The sequence below is a fragment of the Tiliqua scincoides genome, chromosome 2, assembly GCF_035046505.1.
Source record: "Tiliqua scincoides isolate rTilSci1 chromosome 2, rTilSci1.hap2, whole genome shotgun sequence".
Classification (NCBI taxonomy): domain Eukaryota; kingdom Metazoa; phylum Chordata; class Lepidosauria; order Squamata; family Scincidae; genus Tiliqua; species Tiliqua scincoides.
The window spans coordinates 179,688,306-179,708,048 of record NC_089822.1 but is presented as its reverse complement, the minus strand read 5'-3'; positions in this window follow the sequence as shown (position 1 = coordinate 179,708,048).

Sequence of the window (19,743 nt, the reverse complement as noted above, 5' to 3'; positions counted from 1 at the left end):
ACCAGCTCTAATTTGTCAAGAAATTTTTTTCCAATCCATGAAAATGAAATGAGAATTGAAATCTGACAATGCCAGACTTCTTTTGTGCCCTATTTCCGTGATAGACAACTTGCACCCCATGGTCCAAATATGGCAAATGGACAGTCACTGGTTGGCCAGCCTTTCATTAGAGCTATTTCTTCTATTTCCAGATTCTTCAGAGCTGGCTGCAGGCAGAAACATGTTTTCCCCTTGTTCGGAGAGGCAGCATGCCCATCTGGTGTTTTTTACTTCAGTCCGCTATAAGCACATTCACAGTGGCAAGTGTGGGAGGGACAAGACTTGGCCCTCACACGCACCTTCCGTCTAATTGCCACCATTATCTTCTACTGAATTAATGCTATACAGAGATCAAATGAGGACCATTTCTTCTTACTTCCTGTAATACTCCCGTTAAGATGCCAGCAGTATAGCTTCCCATTTTAATGTCAGTTGCACTGTTTGCCTGGCCTCAGTCATTACTTTCCTAAGGCAGTCTTCATTAATTAGAATCTGAATCACTAAAATACTTAAAATGACTTGGGAATAACAAACAGAGGATTAGTGTGTCTCACAGCAATTTGCCACACCAAAAAAAGACTAATGGCCCATTTAGAATAATCCTCTTCATCTAATACCAGTTCCTACTGAAATACCTCTGAGGTCAATGAAATATTCCCATAATGCATTTGGGTAGTTGCTCAGGAATATATCAAAGCAGAGAAGCATTTCATTCTGACCCCAGGTGAGCAGAAGCTTATGTCCAACCTATGAGGATTGATAGACCTTTTATTTTTATCCTAGTCAGAGCAATGGTGCAGGTGCTAACGTAATTTATTTGAGTGTCTAGTTCTATTTTGAGTCTGACTTGTCTTGTCAGCCCCGTAGAACTTAACAGTTCACAGGTGTTCATGGGAATAGCTTCAGCACACTTGGAGGAAGAAAAAAAAAACTATTAGAAGGGTACAAATTGTGACATAGCAATGTTCTCCATCAAGACTGTAATTCATTGGGGAATACAGTCTTTCAAATGCAGATCTAAAGATCATCAGTCATGCCTTCATAACCTTGAAGTATAGCAATGTAATGCACTGTGCACTCTGTATAGCAAGGCACTGTGCAAGGCAAAGTGATACAGAATAGGCCCATGCAAAATGCAAGGGATGTATTACTTAAAGCAAATTAGGGGAACCACCATAGAACCATAGAACCACCATAGAACCAGGGGGACTACATGCTTTCTCATGGAGAAGGGCCAACTTCCAACATCACCTGTGAAAAACAATGAACTTGAGATCTTCAAACTTAATGGCAGCAGTGGGCAACTGCCTTTCCTCTCCTTTGGCCAATGCGAACATCCCTTAGAGCAGCCATTTTCAGCCACTGTGCCGTGGCACATCGGTGTGCCGTGAGTGGTCCACAGGTGTGCCACAGGAATTTGGGAGAAGGTCATTTATTAGTAGGGCCAATGGGGGATAAGAGCCCCTCACTGGCAGTATGGTGTGCCTTGTCAATTGTCAAAAATCTTATGGTGTGCTTTGACAAGTTTGGTGCCTTGTCAGTGTGCCGTGAGATGAAAAAAGGTTCAAAATCGCTGCCCTAGAGATTGCACAATGACACATGTGCCTCTGGGGAATACTCCCATTGGTAGATGGTGGTACAAGATGCAGTGTCTCAGCCAACCCACACAACTACAGTCATAGGTACTGGGGGATTCAGGCATCCTGGACAGATAGGCCTCTGATGGTCAGGCACTCTTGACTAGTACCCATTCAGCCAATCTTTGACACCACCACAGGACCCTATCAGCAGATTCACTATAAGGCAGTACCAGTTCATATAATCATGTATTTTATACTTGGGTTCTATGATTTGTGTTATTTCTCTATAGATTTTCAGGCATAGTTCAATGTTTGATGTCACCTCTTGGTTTCAGTCTAAACAAACACAAATGCTATCATGCAAATGCAAGAGTTCTGAAAAAGGGCACTTCAATTACAAAAAGCAGGTTCCAAAACTGTTCCAAAAACTTGGTTCATCTTGATGTTTTTCCTTCCTTTCTACTTAAAAATCAGAATTGGTTTGGAGACACCAGGCTTGAGAATGTGTCAGAAAATAATAAAAATGTGCTAGCATTTCACCAGTCTGGCTAGCGTTGTCACATCCCACCAAGTTTGATGGCTCAGATTTCTTGAAAAGGAAATGTGACAGATTTCTTATTAAGGTAAGGAAGAGCTTGGACAAAGGTATTCTGTAAAATGTGCTTTCATTTCTGTTTGTAAAAATCCACTAACAAAACTTCTGCCTGCTTTTCTCTTCCTCTCTTTATTTTTTTCAATGAACACAGGATAAATTCTGATGCTTGAAGGACTTACCAAAGGATGCCTCATGTCCCTGTGCGTGTCTGTGTGCATGCATTGTGCCACTGCGATGCGAGCAATTCCAAATTCCGCAGCCAGAGGTGATCATGCTGAAGAATGGAGGCGGGCTGGTGAAATGGACTGCTTGCCACTTGAAATCAGTTGAATGGTAATTAGATGGGATGGAATTAATGCCACTCCAATGCTCACAAAAAACATATTAAAATAAACGCTGCTAAGTCAAGCCACCCATAAAACAAAAAGGCAGCTGCCCAAGAGAAGAAGCTGTAAAAGAGAGATTAACAGCCCAATCCTATGCGTGTCTACTCAGATGAAGTTCCATTAGCGTCAATGGGGCTTACTCCCAGGAAAGTGTGGATAGGATTGTACTGTAAATCTGCTAAGGCAGTGGTTTTCAGACTGGGGCGTCGCAACCCTCCAGCCTGAAGGCCCTGGCCTCTTTCCCCTTAAGGGGTGGGGTAGGGGAGGCAAGGAGGGGAGGCCGGTTTTGCGGAAGTGGAGCTCAATCACTCTACTGTCACTTCTAACAAGCTGGGGAGCCCTGCAGATGCTCACACAGGGCTCCCCACACCCCCGACAGGCATCTGCAGGGACTGATGAGTGCATCCCAGTCCCTGCAGTCCTCTTGAGCGGCATGATCCTGGGGATCACATCGCTGCCTTCCCCTGCCCCTGCTTCCTCCCCCCCCACCCCCGCCAGGACTTAAAGTGATGCAAACTCTCCTAGAGAGTTTGAAAACTGCTGTGCTATGGTGAGGGGTGCAGTGGGAGCAACAAGGGAATAAGCAGACGTCATTCGTGGGTATGAAATGAAAAGGACTGGATGCTGGATTCTTCTTATCTTTGAATTCTTCAAATCTCTGTCTTTCTTTCACAGTGAAGGAGCTCTCAATAATAAAATCTAGATTTCCTGATCACTAAGGATTTTCTAGTTCAATTTTTGGCACTGACTACAATTTCCTGAAGATAACCTTTACTTAAGCCGTGACTTCTAGATGCACATCCAGCCATTTTCTGTTAAGGAAGGAGATTCTTAACAGCTCTGTCTGATGCTGGCAGAATGAGCAGTCACAAAACTGCTTACAGCAGTCACAAAAAGGGGCTCTGACAGAGTGCCTGGGGAAAGGCCACAGTGGCCTTGTGCACGGCAACAGTGCTGGACTAGCCCAATAACACAGGTAAGTCAGCCAAGGAGGCAGGTTGGGGCAAAGGAAGGGCAGAACAGAGTGGTTATAGGAGGGCCAGAAGATGGATCAGCTCCAGGAAGGGGCAGGTTTGGTGGCAGTAGCAGAAGGCAAACCAAATCTGTGTTCCCAGACCAGATCCTGTGGCCCAGATCCATGCAGACCTGCGCCAGCAATTTTGCTATCACTGGTCCAGGTAGACCTCTCTGCACTGTTCCCTGGGTAAGGGAACAAATTTTACCCAGATGAGACTTCCAGGACTGTCCACCCCCACCCCCCGCAGGATGCAGTGTGAGCTGGTTTGGTGTGGCTGCATTGGCAGAGGGGAAGCATAGGACTGGGCTGTAAGTTAATTGCAAAACAATTGTAAATTAACTTTGTCCATTTGCTTTTAATTATTATTTTTTCTCCTAATTTTCGGATGAAACTCTTCCTGCTGTAAGCTGGATGGAATGCTTATGGAATTCTAAATCCCACCAAAAAATGGGAGTAAGAATGCAACCCTATACACACTTTCCTAAGAGTAAACCCTATTGAACATAATGGGATGTACTTCTGAGTGGACATGGCTTGGATTGTATTGTTAGTCTGATCACACTTGCATGCAATGTCTGCTTTTGACCTTTATTTACTTTACAAATAATGTGAGTATGAAGCAGCCCAAAACTGCATAAGGGCTAAACACTACACACACACCCTATGTTTTGCATGCTTCCCTTCCCCCTCTGTACTATTACCCTTATGTTCCTAACCATTCATCTCATTTAGAATGCACATTGCTTAACCTGCTAGCCATGATTCTCTAGAACACATTTCTAGGGGGGGGGGGGGTGTCTATCTGAGCTATTTGTGTTGGGTCACAGTGTAGAAGAGGGCGTTAAACTGTTTGCCCCATGCCAATTATCTCCCCCCCCCCAACTGTGCCTGTATGTTTCCCACTCTAACTAATAGTAGTTATAATTAACTCCCCACCCCCACCGTGCCTGTATGTTTCCCACTCTGTAAATAATAGTAGGTTCAAGGAAGGGGCTACTTGGATTGGGCTCGCCATGTTTGTGTGCATGCATTTGCGAGAAAGAGAATTTGGTGGTGCATATGGGGGACCCTGGAGACCCCAAAGGAAATGTCTTGCCTGAAAACCACAAAATACTGTAACTAGCCCCAAATCACATCACCAGGAATTGTGAATATAAGAAGGATTATTCCAAAACATAAATGTCTTTTCCCTTCTTTCTGTACATATCCTCAATCTCTCACTGATCTCCTATGAAGTCCCTGAAAAGAATTCTGATCCCTCCATCAGATAAATGTCTACATCACTCACGTTTTGTGTGCAGGAATGTAGAAAACTGTCTGCAGTCCAGAGAGAAACTTTAAACTGTCACTTCAGTCTAGTGCTCATGCTTAGTTCACAATAGCCTTAGAGCTCAAGCAGATGCAAAATACGTTTCCTAGACCTACAGCAAGTACAACTGCATGGTTTCCTTTCCCCTGGCAGGGTAGTCTCCAAGTTTGAGAAAAATGCCCTCCAGTGGGTTGCTTCCTGCATCTGTGGGTCTTCTCATGTGGGTGGACCCAGGTGGACCTACCAGGCAGTGGCAGCTGATATCAGCAGAGTCCTCTGAATTCCAGTGTAGTTCCTGCTCGATATGCCAGGGCTGGGAACCACTTTTAAAGGGGGTGGAGGCATCAGTAGCACTGCAGGGATAAGTGGCGTCATGCATGCTGGAGTCAGTAGCGGACTTTTGGTGCCCAGCCTTTCTCCAAAGGTGTTATGTTCTGATACTATGCCTGCTTCTCTTCATACACAGGGATGATCAGAGAAGCTCAAGCAGGGCATGATGCTTGTCAAAGTGAGAGGTCCAGGCTTTTAATGACAACTAGATCTGTGGGAACCATCAGGCAAAGCTTTGCACTGCATAGTGCTAGCTACTGTCACATCCTGTTGGCTGCATAGCCAGCTTCCATTAGCCAGCACCGGAACAGGGACTGGTAAAACAAATCTTAGTCCTAACCTGTTTCCAACGGAGATGTTAATACAAACAAACAGAAACATCAAGTTTTGTGCAGCAAAATCCCTTCGGTATCATTATTATACAGCGATCGTGTGAATGATTTTTCTTTCTTTTTTTTGACTTGATATTTAGAGGACAGCACAGATGGTGACTGCTTCGTGGTAAGCAACAGCATGTCTATTAAAATAATTCAAGAAGATAAGAGATCATTCTAATTGCAGGGACAAGGCAGGACTCATTTATTACAAGGCATCTTTTTACGAAGAATGCTGAAAAGCCATTGAGAAGGAACACAACTTCCAAAAAGTTGGCATTATATAAGGTATACCGGGGTGGTCGATCAGATAGTCTTCAGTATCATAGAAACATTTCCATCCAGGAAGAGATGGAAGTATTAAGAGCCACTGGTTAAAAAAAACAGAGCTTATTTCACCTACACTCAGTTTCATGTCAGTTTCATTTTTATCCCTAACCTGTAACCAAGGTTCTGTATTGTTGAATTCATATTGATATGAGCCCTTTTCAGACACCATTAAGTGCACTCAGGACTGGTATCCAACCACCCTCTTTTCTTTCCAGCTTTTCTCCGCTTCCTTGCCTCAACACAATCAGGGAACGGATGCTCCAGTGTTGAGCAGTAACGCTTTCTGAGAACAACTAAGAAAACAGCTGCTCCAGTGCCCCCAGAGTAGGCATCCTTGAGCAGAGCCACTGAGAAGAATTTTATCAGAAGGTACCAAATTTCTTTTGGGCCCCTTCCTTTCTGCCTTCAAATATTAATTTGTCTCCTGGACCCCCTTTTTGACCTTGGACCCAGGTACAATGTATCCCCTGAACTCCCCACTCAAAGGCCCTGCCCTTGAGAGCAAGGCTGCTGTGCAGTTCCCAAGGTGCATAATGGGGGAGGGGGGCAACATTTGTCATGCTGCTTCAGGCATCGGGAAGACTTGGGCTGGCCCTGCCTCCAACTAGCAGGTGCAGAGGCCAAGAAGCAAAAGGGAACTGCTGCTTTGGTGTCCTGCTTGCAAATTTGCTTGAAGCAACTGACTGGTCACTTTCAATTGTTAATCTAGAAACTAGATTGAGTCTTAAGAGACAGTCTTTTCTTAATATATACCAATGAAATTCCACTGATGTAATTTCCTTCTTCCTAAACTCTTTGTTACAGCCGTAATTCACCATTCCCCAAGGAACTTGTGATGTTTTAGCTGCTCAACAACCCTGTAGTGCAACCTAACTTCCTGTTACACAGAGCTACATGGGCATTGCCAATCTTTGCTTAGCCCTGTGACTCCCTGGTAATGTGAATCTGGGGAAAAGTGTGATGTTGTAACAAAGCATTAGCAGTTGCTCACCTCTGGCTCCACTTCACTGGCTGCTTGCAGGGGTAAGGATACACTAATGAACTAACAAGAGTGGGTTAATGCTGCATGCATGCATTTGTTGGCAAACCTAATTGTACATCATGCTATGTGTCCTCAACCCCTTTGTCACTGGTAATCTTTTTATAATTTGTACCTGAATGTCTTTGTGTTATCAGATTTGAATTTTTTTTTGGGGGGGGGCTCTGAATTCAAATCCTCATTCAGGTATGGTGTTTGTTGTGTGATCTTGAACCTGTTTCTCTCTTTCAGCCTGACCTACCTTGCAACACTGTTGTGCGGATAAAATGGGGAGGGTACACCCCCTTGAGCTACTTGGAGGAAAGTTGGGCAAAACATGTTGTACTAAATAATACATCTCATCACACCTGTGTCATCAGGCACCTTTCCCCCCCTCAACAAATAGTGTGATGAGATGTCAAAGCACCTACTTAGCTGCAATTCATCTCTCCTTCTTGTACGTCCATCATCCACGACAGGTCAACCAAGAGTAGGAAATTGTCTCCGCAGCTACATTCAAAGACTGATCCCATTGCCATGGATACTGCTGCAGACTGCAATCATTCTGGCATTCTGACCAGATTTCCTCACAGGTGCAGATTTTTATGCATATAATAGAATAGAATTTAATTTTCAAGCAGATGCTGTTTACAGAAAATGACTGTGCAGAGTCTGTCTTTGCTTGGGGTTATGCTTTAGCAGTGTTGTCTCTGATCTTTGTGTAATTACTTTGCATTGTCTAATTTTTGTTTAAGTCTGCTGTTGGATCCTCTTTCAAACCCCAGCATGCAGAACTCTTGGAGCATTTCCCAGTTCTCTTATCTATATCCACATCTATCTTTCAGATTGAAAACCTGCCTTCTCTGGAGTTGTGGGGGAATGGTTGAAAGGCAAATCACTTGGTTAATGCCTGCTGTTTTCCTCTAATGAAGGGATGGCCTTTAATGATCCAGATAACACCCGTGTTGATAAGAAAGAAGCTTACAGATGCCTGCAACCTCCTGGCATTTGCAAAATTTAAAGTCATACAAAGTAGCTGGGGGTACAAGAGCCTGTATAACTTGATGTGCTTTTCACCTGGACTGGAGGCTTGTTGAAAAGCTGTATATAAATATTCTCATTAGTAACGGTAGCAATCCGATGGCTGAACTCACTGAAATGCATCAGCATTTCTAAGAATAAAAGGGAAAATGCAGTTGTCATTAATTCCACAATTAAAAGAAAAACCCTTGAGCAGTTTTTACAGTTGTTATTCACTTATGTGTCCCAAATCCACAAATGCCAAAAGGTGACAAATGTAGCCATCTAAGATGACATTTCCCCACAGAAACTCATCTTGCGCATGATGATAAGCTAGTGCTCGTGTGGATGGTGTTGTGTAGTGGTTAAGAGGCTGAACTATGAATTAGGATTTCCCCAGTTCACATTTTACTTGTGCCACGAATTGTCACTAAGAGGCAAACCAGTCCCTATCAGCCTCAATCTTACTCATCTGCAGGCCAATCCTATTCTTCCCCCTGCCTTAGCATGCAGCTGCGCCAAAACAAGCTGGGCTGCATGCTATAGTGGGGTGGGGGTGGAGCCAGTGTGGGGTTTTTGGGGGGCAGGGTGTGGAACTGAGGCATTCTGGGGCAGGGGGAGGGAGGGTGGCAAGCAGGCCTGTGGCACCCTGGGCCCAGGAGGGAGGTGGAGCCAGGATCTGGCACTTAGTCTGGATTCTAATCCCCCTTCCTGGTGGCCAGGCCTAGCACCAGGCCAATCGGATCTGTACCACCTCTTTAGGTGGTACCAGGGCCTAGGAGAGGGGGGTAAAGGGAGTAATTTGTACCAGGGCCCAGGGTCAAAAAGGGGACCCAGGAGCCAAAGGAGGGGGGATCCAGAAATTTCCTGAGGTCTTGTATTTTCCTATCGCCCCTGAACTCACTGACTGCATGGGATACTGGGCATGTAGTGACAGCTGCTGGCACAAGCCATATCTGCTGGGCTGAGGAATGCATACATGACATTCCTTAATACAGTGTCAAATCTGGGAAGAAACTAGCCTGCTACAGTTTCTTTAGCTAACCATGAAGGAGTGTATTGGAGCTCAGGGACACAGCTGTGGGACTACAGCTGCTGCAGAAGCAGGTTTTGGAACACATAGGACACTTTCCATTCTAGTATGAACCTAAATATGATGATGCTAATTTTCTGCATGATTTTCTGTATTTAAAAGATTTTAGAGAGAGGCGTTTGGGCCTCTTCAGCCTAGAAAAGAGGCGCCTCAGGGGGGACATGATTGAGACATACAAAATTATGCAGGGGATGGACAGAATGGATAGAGAGATGCTCTTTACACTCTCACATAACACCAGAACCAGGGGACATCTGCTAAAATTGAGAGTTGGGAGAGTTAGAACAGACAAAAGAAAGTATTCCTTTACTCAGCGTGTGGTTGGTCTGTGGAACTCCTTGCCACAGGATGTGGTGAAGGCGTCTGGCCTGGATGCCTTTAAAAGGGGATTGGACAAGTTTCTGGAGGAAAAATCCATTACGGGTTACAAGCCATGATGTGTATGCGCAACCTCCTGATTTTAGAAATAGGCTATGTCAGAATGCCAGATGCAAGGGAGGGCACCAGGATGAGATCTCTTGTTATCCGGTGTGCTCCCTGGGGCATTTGGTGGGCCGCTGTGAGATACAGGAAGCTGGACTAGATGGGCCTATGGCCTGACCCAGTGGGGCTGTTCTTATGTTATGACTTAGGACTGTGTTTGATTTTCCATATTACTGTATCTAGCTGGCAATGCCACATGGGTGGGTAGACCTGGGCTCCAAAGACTTTTACAGCTATCTACACCCTACCCCCAACTTGTTTTGCTCCTTCTTGCCCCCATTCTGCTTGCCTATCACTACCCTCCCCCACTCTGTTAGACCCCTTCCCCTTTGCATAGGGGCCCAAAAGAAACTTTGTACCCCCTGATAAAATTCCTCTCAGAGCCTGAGAGGAACAGTGGTACAGATCTGAGTAGCCCCATTCAAACCACTGCTGCGCAATATGGGGTGAGGGGAAGTGATTTCCCTTGACCCGGGTTGTGCCACAGCCAGGCCCAACGCTGTGCTGGATACAGTGCAGGCCAGATGGACTGCCTGTTCCAGCACAGGATAGAATTGCGCTCATAGTGTATTTATACTTATTTTTATTTGCCCAATTTCTTTCCCACTTTTCTCCCCAAAAGGCACCCAAAGTGGGTTACCAAAATTCATGAAACTATATTTAAAACAGGCATTACAATATACCATTAAAATATCCTTGAACATTAAAAGCAACTTTAAGGAATTACATTAAAACAGCAGCAGAACCTTTTAGGAAGGGCAAAACCTGTAAAATCTGATCAGTGTAGCAGAAATTTACATCCATCATTAAGAAGGCTGTGAACACAGAAGGCTTGTTTGGAAAGGAATATCTTTAGGCCCCACTGGAAGGACTGAAAGGAGGCAGCAGTTTGTAAACTAAGAGGCAGGGAGTTCCTTAAGGTTGATGCCATTATTCACTGGCACTGAGTAGTGAAAATATTGATATATTGTATGTTATACTGAAATATCTACTGAAAATATATAATTATTCCTGCAGTAACTGAGTAGGGGCCCAATCGTATCCAACTTTCCAGCACTGGTGCAGCTGCAATGCAGCCCCAAGGTATGGGAACAAATGTTCCCATACCTTGAGGAGGCCTCTGCGACTGTCTCCCCAACACAGGATGCAGTGCATACCCCATTGGCACAGCAGCACCAGCACTGGAAAAGTGGATAGGATTGGCCCCTAGGATTGCAATGGAAATAGCTGGGGCTGGTTTGTCTTCGCAAGTTTTTGTATCCATGAGTCTATGCCCTCAATGTTTCTGGCAGAGTCAAGCTACCTGCTGGTTGATCCGGAGTGTGAAAAATGATCTGCAGCGTGTGAGGGGGGGGATGGGGGGGTTAATGATGCTTTTTCCATATGCCAGGAAGTTAAATCTTCAGCAAATGATAAAGAAAGGCAGCTGGAGGCTTCTTTATCATCTTTAAGGACTGCAGTGAGAACCTCCAGCAGGAGCTTCTTTCTTCCCAGTGGCGTTTTGGTTAAAGAGATACATGTGGTCACAGAGATGTGTTTGTTTGAAGCTTTTGGAGACAGTTGCTTCAAAACCAATTTTTTCCCCTACACTTTCTGACTGTTTTAGCTCTTAAATGATCATATCCAAACTGTTATCCCTTGCCTTGTTATTCTGCCTCCCTGACCTCTGGGATCGATGGCATATTTTATAAATGAGAACACTGAATTATAACGTAATTCAGTGGACTATAGTCAAAAGGGTGGAAATTTCTGTTTGTCATCTGTATACAAAGGCGGGCAGAGTCTGATGGGCACATACCCCAGGCACCATTTCAGGGGGAGCGTATGACTGCCCCCAGTCTCCACCCAGTCACTTCCGGGTTTTCCCAAAGGTGGGATGCTGTTGGCTTTGCCATGCTCTGTCCTGGCTCCTGTGAAGGTTCCTAGCCTTTAAGAAGTCAGGAGGAGGCTCAGGAAGCCCCATCCTTGGAAAAAACGTGAACTGACTTCTCTCCAATGGCAGGACCTGACTGGCTTTGCTGCACCCCACCCCATCCCAACAGGAACTAGAAAGAGGCGTGCAAAGCCCTAGCCTCAGGGAGATCATCAGTTCACATTCTCCTCCAGTGCAGGGCTTAGATGGCTTTGCTGCACCTAGCCCCGGTTCCTGTAAGATGCAGGAAGCCCCTCCCTCCAGAGAACTTCACCAGGAAACACTTTTTAAAACAACACTCTATCACAACCCACTAAAGTACAAATAAAGCAAGTTAGCACTTAGGTGACAAGCTTTTCAGCAACAACATGAAAAAAAATATATTGTTATTTTTAAATTTAGTCATTTGAAAATCTCCAGTTTCATTCACATTAAACTGTGACAATTAGCTAACACTCCCCCCCCCCATCCCCATGCTTAACACAAGCCAAACAAAAATTATTTCTGTCACTAACTAAGCAGGAAAAATCTGGGGTGGCAATTCATTCTCAAAGGAAAATCACCAATATTCTGGTCTCTTACATGGAATGGTTTTAGTTGAAATAAGCAGTTTTGTCAGGCTCTGGATATTTGCTGAGCAGAACACTGTGTGTAGAATTTTGTTGTTGTAGTATTTGGTGTTATGCCATCACTAGGCAAGAAGGTGTCATGTTGTGCTCCGATGCAATGTGAAGCACCAGCTAAATATGAAAGGAGACAGGAAATGAGCTAGAGAACAAGTCCCAAGCACCCTTCTAATTGGACACTCCTCCCTTTAAACATGCCTGCTTTAAACCAGTGCTTTAAAATGGTAACACTGGAACAGTCTGTACTTTATTTGCCTTCAGAGACTTGCCCATCATATTTACTCAGCAGACAAGTCAAAACAGGATATCTCTGACACTGCTGGCGTGCAAGAGCTCCACACAGCTAGAACATCAAGCTGTGTCTTCTGCCTTGCGCTGCTCATCATTCCCTTAGTAATAAGGATTGTGGAATCCGAACCAGCCTGGGAGATTTCATTAATGATGTGGAAAGCATGCATCAGCCTTTCTTTCTGGTTGCTGTATTTTCAGCACTACAAGGGGTGTGAGAATCAATTTATAACTAATCTGTTTCCCTGTTTATTTGGGCTTGCAATATGTTCCCTATGCTACTTTGCGCCAAGTTCTTTGTCTCTCGAGCTGTTGCCATCCTGCTGAGTTAGCAGAAGTCACAACCATGTCTAATACAGGAAACTCTAGTGAGACATTCTGGACAGTCAGTATGATGAAGCAGGCTTATTCAATTCTTGCCAAGAAAGACTTGGTGAGGTCTTGTAGCTCATACTAGACCATACCATTTGATTGCAAAAATCAGGTAAATTTTAGGGAGCTGCCTGCAGAAACATCAGTTATTATGTGCCAAAAGCAGGGGGTTTGTCTCACATCCCCTACTTATAGTGAATTCAGCAAATGGTCACTGTTGGGCCTGGGACACAGGAGACTCCTTTGGTCACTGGAGGCGGCAGCAGGGCACCTCAGGGTCTGGCCCCAGCAATGTCAGCCTGGGTCAAGTGGCCTCAGTAGGGTTGTGGGGGAAGCGGGTTGTATCACCCAGGTCCTTCTCCCCCACCATCTGGGACTCACCCAGGCTGCTTTGGCTCATAGGTTAGCCCACATCTACTCCAGTCAGTAGCCTAGCCAGTTCTACCTTCATCCCTGGCCGGGCAGGGCTTTATGCCGGAGACCAGCCCCTTAGGCTCTGCCCCTTCCTCCCTGAGAGGGTTATAATGCTCACCACCTGAGCCTTCCCTTTGTTTTCTCACCTGTGCCTGCCCTGCCAGCTAGCCATCCAGGCTGTAGGGACTGCTGCCCACCCCCTTGCCCCTGGAGTAGACTGGGCTTGTGGATGGTGTTTTCCCTGCAGACTGGTAGGTAGGGGGGCAACAGTGAGCCCTGGAGCTTCATGCCATCTGCTGGAGGTCTGCCCAGCCAGTCAGGGACTGGCTTGGTCCCCCATGGCCACAGTGCCAGGCTCAGGAACAGGCCAGATTTGTCACTGAGTGCTGGGTCATAGCTTCCTGTAGCTTGTTCCCAGGGGCCTGCAGGCCAGTCCCCTCTGGCCTTGTTACTGCCCTTCCAGTGGGTGTGAGGATCCACCTGTGACAGCCCCGTGGCTCCATTCCCACTGCAAGCCATGGGGACTAAGGCAGGCTCCCTTCCCCCCCCCAGCTGCTGCCGCCCCCCCCAGCCTGGGGCTGGCTCCAGAATGGCTCTGCTTCCAAGTAAGTCAGGGGAACCCTGATAGTCACTTTCTATGTTCTGTTTACTTATGTGTGTGAGACAGTGCACTGGAGATGCTTCTGTAATATCAGGTTATTCACAAATATATTAGCTGCACGCTTTGGGAAGCAAGCAGGCAACCAGGGCTGGTGCTATCATGAGGCCAACTAGGGGTACAGTAGTGACCTTTCAGGGGTACAGTTTTATACTTATTCTTGCAACTGAAAATAAATGCAGCAGTTCCAAGTTTTGTGCTTTTCATTTTCTCTACAAGACATCTATTTTTGAAAACTGAAGTTGGCGATGTGGGGTATATGTGCACGGCAAGTAGTTATCCTTGCTCAGGGCGTAAAATAGCCTGGCATAACCCTGCATGCAACATAGCTGCTAATTTTCATCAGATTTCCAAAGAACAACAGTTGCAGCCCCTCTGATGGCCATCTGCACCTCTGTTCTAGGTAACTTTGTCTAGTTGTAAGAGTTCTCCTATGGGCTTTATTATCACATTCCATAAATTTAGTTTTCCCTTAACTATGAAAGGCATTATCAAAGGACAAAAATGCTACCTAAAAACTAAAACTACTAGAAGCAAAGATGCAAATGTTCCAAACACATACAGAAATTTCCCCATGCAAAGCCCAAAAAGGCCCTAAGTCCAAGCAATTTCAAATGGAATCTAGCTCCTGAAAAGCCCACTTCATCTGAATGAAGAAGAAAGAAAGGGTATTTATAACCACAGGCTTTGAGCTCAGGAAGCTTCAGCTAATCAGCTCCTTGATTATTTTCCTCATGTCTCCAATTAAATCATCAACCACCTGTTCCATCTCCTTGCTGACCAACTCCATTATTCTTAATGGTACCTACTGCCCCTCCCTGCTCTCCACTGAACCTCAGGATTCTGGAGTTTTTAAGCAAGGATTGGGAAAATTCTTCTGAGGGATGTAGACATTTGGTTTGAAGGACTTCAAACCAACTAGAAAAGTCCAATAGGTTTTAAGATACATAAAGGTCCAAGACACCCCTGGGATACGCCAGGTGTTTCTAGAATTCCTTGCAATTGCAGAAAGGTTTATATCAGTTCCATCAACACCAGACTTAAAGAAGATCAGAGATAGTGTCATTTAGGGCAGGTGGACAAGTCAGCTATATCTAAGCATGCCCTGAGCAGCAGGCATCATCAGATCAACTTTGCCCAGACACAGGTGCTGGTTAAAGAACAGCAATCCCATACACAAATTCTTCAAGAGGCTATAGAGATCCAGAAACATCATCTGAAAATATTATTATTATTTTATTTTATTAATTTGTACCCTGCCTTTTTGCCCAACGGGGACACAAGGTGGCTTACAACATTAAAAAAAAACATTAAAAACAATTAACAACAATTTACATAATTAAAAAAATCTAAAAACAAACAAGCAAACACCATGGATTTTCATATAAAAGCAAGAACGCCAGCCAGCCTGTCAACACTTAAAAGGTTTTTGAAATAAAAAGGTCTTCAGTCCACGCCGAAACGTTAGCAACAAGGGAGCAGTTCTCAGTTCTAAGGGGAGGGTATTCCACAGTTCGGGGGCCACCACCGAGAAGGCCCTCTTCCTGGCCGCCACCCCTCTCACATCTCTTAGTAGTGGCACAGTCAAAAGGGCCCCCCCAGATTATCTAAGAGCATGGGCAGGATTGTAGGGAAGGAGGCAGTCCCTCAAATACCCCGGACCCGAGCCGTAGAGGGCTTTAAAAGTCAAAACTAGCACCTTGAATTGGGCCCAGAACAGAACCGGCAGCCAGTGTAGCCGCCGGAGCAACGGCTCGACAGAGTCAAACCGACGTGCCCCAGCAACCACACGAGCAGCCACTTTCTGTACTAGTTGTAATTTCCGGGCCGTCTTCAAGGGCAGCCCCAGGTAGAGCGCATTGCAATAATCTAATCTAGATGTCACTAGGGCATGGGTTACTGTGGCCAGGTCTGTGCAGCAAATAAACTGCAAGGAAGTGACCTTCAGTTTCAGCCATACTTGGACCCCTCTGCTCAAAAACACCAGAATCCTCAGGTTCAATGGAGAGCCAGGGAAGAGCAGTAGGTCCCTTTAATAATAATGGAGTTAGTCAACCCCTCCTGGGTGGTTGCTGTAGGATGGTTAGGCTAGCCAGTGTGAACAGGATGTACTTGATCAGTGACAAGAAAACTACTTTCCGTACATGTTTGTTACATGCCTGCAAATGAAATGGGGTTGAGCCTTTGCTGCTCCTTACTCAAATTAAGTCCTGGTCTGTAATGTATGACTACCCTATGCATAACCCATCATTTTGACAAATTTTCATCTCTTAACCCAACACTTAACAGAAAATGTCACGGATAAATGTGTTTCTTTTGAAATACTGTGTTGTGGTTATTGAAGACATGGAAAAGGACTAAAAAGTGATGGAGGTGGTAGTGCCTTGTCATCATAGACGTCTAGTAATTAAATGTATTTATTTAATTTGGGCTCCAGAGGCAGGCACACAGCTATGCCCCAGTCTACCTCGTCCCACAGTTGTGCAAAAGTGCCATCTTGTATTTTTGTGACTCCCAGAGGTCTAGGGCGCAGTTTGGGTTGCACCCTATAGATTATTCATTGCCAAGGCTCTCCTCCAGAGATGGAAGCACATGCCTGTACACACACTGTCTGTGTTGTCTCTTCCTCCCCACATCCTTGGCAGGGAATTGCATAGCGCAGGGGTTCTCAAACTCCTCAGGAGTAACACACCCAAGATAAGTCTTTGTAGGGGGGTGGTGAAGGCATCAAGGTGATCCCCAGGATCCCATTGATAAAGGGGGGGAAGGGGGTTCCACCCTCCCCCCCACTTCACCATGCCTCCCCTGCCAATTTATCTTCATTGGCAGGTCCCGATGGAGTCACCACCACAAGTGGCATGGCTGTGGCCTTCCTGCTGGTGCTCTGGCAGTGCATGTCTCTGTGTGTGCTCTGAGTTTTTTTGCAACTGCTGTGAGACTGGCAGAACACTTGTTTCACCAGCTATAGAGCCCAATAGGATTGGGCTGTGAAAGAAAGGGACCTGAATTTTACCATAAGGGCCAGTTTTGTAACCTCTGAAAGGAGTGGGGATGTTACTAGAGTTTAGCTTGCTCATGAATGCAGAATGGAAAAGGAACAGAATGACAGGAACCAGAGTGCAACAGGATAAGTTCATGGAAACGGATATAAATTTAAGTTGTAAAAGAAAAGCGTGATCTGCAAGAACCAGAGGAAAAATGTTTTGATATGAAGAGGAAGCATTAAAAAAAATGACAGGCCAGGAAATTTGGGGGCCTGGGGACACATGAAAGAAATGATCCTCAAGGAAGAATAATAGACAGATGAAAGATGGAAACCAACCAGATGGGTATAATTATTCCAATGTTTTATTGAATGTTAGTGACAGGAAAGAAGTGATCCAAATAGTACTTTGTGTGTTGTGACTTAGGAGCTGTTTTCAAACAAGGATTTGGTTCTCCTTGAAAAGGCTAAAGGAGAAATTCAGTGTTGAGCTGGAATCTGAAGTAACTGGTTCTCTCAGCTCCAGAAAGCACTGCCATAGATCAGGTGTGCAAAACACAAAACATTCAACGAAGTGAACCCAGCTAATACAGAAACAGGTTTGCAGCAGGTGCATTAGCACTATTGCCAGCTGATAAAGTTGCTTTGGAAGTGTGGCTCCATTTCCAGAAGAGTTTGACAAGCATAGCTCCTGTACCAGTTAAGATGTATTCAGTGCTATTACCTGCCTCTGATAATCATTTAGGAAGTAATAATAAAGCACCAGTAGTTGTCCAGCCACCCTTTCTCCTGGTCACTTTTTACATTCTCAGCTATTTGCAGTCTCTCTGGCACTTGCTGGCATTTTGAAGTTCCCCATGATCATTTTAAAGGGCTCTGCACTACTAGTGGATGCCATTTTGAAGGTCTCTCCTGCATTCTAAGTGTGTCCACAAAATTCTAAAAGTGCCTGCAAGTAGCATGGAGCCCTTTAAAATGGCCATGGATGGCTTCTCAGCTAATATTTTGAAACTTCCCGTGGCCATTTCAAAGACTCTGAGCTAGTCCCAGGTGCCACTTGGAATGTCTCTGTGGCATTCAGCATGGCAGAGACCTTCAGGAGGAGGCAGACACCTTCAGCAAATGCAGAGCCCTTTAAAATGGCTGTGGGAAGCTTCAAAATGTGAGCAGAGAACTATCTGCTGGCATTCTAAAGCTTCCTGTGGCCATTGTAAAGCGTGCCGCACTAGTCTCAGGCACCATTTTGAAGGTCTCTGCTTCCTTGCTGAATGTCTCTGCTAGATTCTGAGGGTCTCTGCTGCTGTCACCGAACCCTATTGATCCTATAGGATGAATTATTCCCTATCCATGGATTCGGTATCCAATTGGGTTTCCAGGAACCTAACCCCCCATGGATACCAAGAACTGACTGTATATCCCTTTCTTTTCTGTATTTGCCAGTCCATTGAGTTATGCTGTGATCCACTGCACTCAATCCTGTACATGTACTTTCTCTCTGTGCCTGTGTAAATCATAGGAAATAGCCAGTATTTGCCCATTTTTCCCTGACTTTGCTCCAGGAAAGGTGTTTTCCAACTTGCCTTTGCATTCTTAGTATTAGTAGTAATGTCTGCCAGTTTAAACCTCATATCATTCTTTGGTCATCCAATACCTTGGAGCAGAGGCCTCGGTAGAGGCAGCGGCGTCTGGGGTGGTGACATTGTGTTGTCACGTCACATGGCATCGTGACATCACTTCCGTGTTTTCCCAGAGGAAGAGGTGCTGGTGGTAGAAGCAGCTTTGCAATCTCACTACCACCCTGTTCCTTCTCCTCTGAAGGCTCAACAAGAGCCTCCAAAGGTGAAGGAACGAGGTGGCAGCAAGATCTCAAAGCAGCTGAAACACAAGAGGCGGTAGCCTCTACATACCTACAACCATGCTGGTGCTTCTGCTGCTTATCCTGCCACCGTCTTGGCTGGGCCTCACACTGCACCCTGTTCCAGCCTCACACCCGAGGTGGTCCACCCTCACCCCCTTTTGCTATGCCATTGCCTTGGATAATTTTCCTTGATAAGTCTTTATAGGAAATTTGCTTACACAGCTCACAAAATCAGGGAGGTCCTGATATCAAGATCAAGAGAATTCAAGCCAGCTACATTAAAAAGAGATAAACCTTCATTTTCGTTCAGTTCAATGGCCTTTACAATGCAGCAGTTCATTTATGACCGCCAGCAAATGGATCCATTTGGTTTTTTCCACTAACTCTCATCAAACAACAGAGATTTTCAGAGGCATGAGCATTTTAGGAATTGAAATGGATTCTTAATAATACTGAAATGTTCGCTCCAAAAACCCTTCTCTTATAGCCCTCTAGTCTAGATCAAAGTTTGACACCAGACAACTAGCAAAGGCTCTCAATAATTGGCAGTGGTGTCGCTAGGAGGGCACGGGGGGGTGCGGGCAGCACCTGGTGACACGCCCTGGGGTGACACACTAAAACCGCTAAAACCACGGCATTAGGCGTACTTGCCATAGTCCGTCGGAAAGGGCAGGCTGAGAGGAATCCAACGACAGAATGGTCCTGATCCAGTGAATGCAGCCCCCAAAAACACAAGAAGGAGTTCCCTACCTCCCTCCCAGCTGCATCTATTGAGCCCGAAATGAAGCCACGTGGCCGTGTTTACTCACGAATAGGCGAACTTGCCTTAGTCCATTGGAAAATACAGGCTGAGGACTCCAAGGACATTAGAATGGTCCTCATCCAATGAATGCAGCCCCCAAAAACACCTGAGGGGTTTCCTCCCTCCCAGCTGCAAGTCTATGGAGCCCTATGGAAAGCAAAGTCAGCCACATGGTTGTGTTTACTCATGAGTAGGCAGATGTGCCTTGGCCGGTGGTCAGGCCAGGCAAAGGGGAATGTGAGGCCACCAGAAGAG